At 56.4% G+C, this 1,274-nt stretch overlaps 1 pseudogene; it reads left to right on the top strand.

The window, feature by feature from the left end:
• LOC106695191 overlaps window positions 1-592 on the top strand; it is a 65,515-nt pseudogene extending 64,923 nt beyond the window's left edge.
• The last annotated feature ends 682 nt before the right edge of the window (window positions 593-1,274 follow it).

Raw genomic sequence — 1,274 nt, 5'->3', positions numbered from 1 at the left:
CCCTGGAGCCAGGAAGCAGTACAACGGCGTCCCTTTGGATGGCCGTCCCCTCCACATCCAGATCCTCACCTCCAACATAGTCACGCAGCCCAGGCCGGTACCGAGCGTCAACAGAGGCTGGGTGACTACAAACCGAGGATCTGGAGGCTTCCGGGGCGGCGGCGGAGGCGGCACTCAGGGCCGCTCCCGTGGAGGCAACCTGCAAACAGGCAGGGGCACTGGCCACCATTCAAGGAGACAGATCTCAGCGGAGGAGTTGGACGCCCATCTGGACGCTTACAACTCGATGAGGGGCCCCAAGCAGTTGGACGCCAAGCAGGACGCTTACAGCGCGATGAGGGGCACCCAGCAGTTGGACGCCCAAAAGGGCGCTTACAACTCCATGAGGGACACCGAAAGGTTGGACGCCCACCTGGGCGCTTACCATGCCGTGAGGGACACCAAAAAGTTGGATGCCCAGAAAGACGCTTACAGCTCCGTGAGGGACACCGAGGAGCTGGACTCCCAGCTGGACGCTGACAGCGCGACGAAGGACGCCGAGGACTTGGACGCCCTGCTGGACAATGACGATGCCATGATGGACACCAGCTAAAGCACCAGCAAGTCAGTGTGCGCGAGGATGGCCAGGGACCTGGGGCCAATGATGGAGTTGTTTCTTCTGTTTGGAAATAGGATTTAAAACTCCTAGAAAGATTTTTCGTTAACTTTTCTTTTATTCAATAACTCTGAAAAAGACCGGTTTTGTGCCAAGTCATTTTCGGGATTCATTTTAGCGGTTGCTGTTTTCACCTTGGCCATAATCACCCGAAAAGGTGTGGGAAAAACAAACAGACAAACAAACAAAGAAACAAAATAACTCGTTCCCTCCGATAAAACAACAACAACAAAATACCGTCCTCAGAAAAAAAAAGGTTGATCCCGCCTTTCCAATTTCTGAGGCTTTGGCAAGCCCAGGTGGCCAGGCCTGGACTTGGTCTCTGGGCGGGGTCTGACCATCCATCCACAGAGTGAGCGGGGTGGGGGGAGGGTTGGGTGTGGGGGGTGGGGTGGATGGGCATGGGCGGGGTATCGATCAGATGGACAGGCCAGGAAGTCTTCTTTGGCTGTGGGTTATAGAATTTGTGTGGACTGGGGCAGGGGCCGAAGAGCCCGCCCCGCCCTCTGCTGGTCGAGAAGCATCAATGCAAGCCCCCCTCCTGCAACTGGCAGTGGGGAAATCACAGACAGGTGACTGGACTTCCCCCTTTCTGACTAGACCCGAGGCGGGAAGGACG

Source organism: Myotis lucifugus, unplaced genomic scaffold (assembly GCF_000147115.1).
Source record: "Myotis lucifugus unplaced genomic scaffold, Myoluc2.0 scaffold_933, whole genome shotgun sequence".
NCBI lineage: Eukaryota > Metazoa > Chordata > Mammalia > Chiroptera > Vespertilionidae > Myotis > Myotis lucifugus.
The sequence above is the reverse complement of the archived record's forward strand: the minus strand, read 5'-3'. Positions and strand labels throughout refer to the sequence as shown.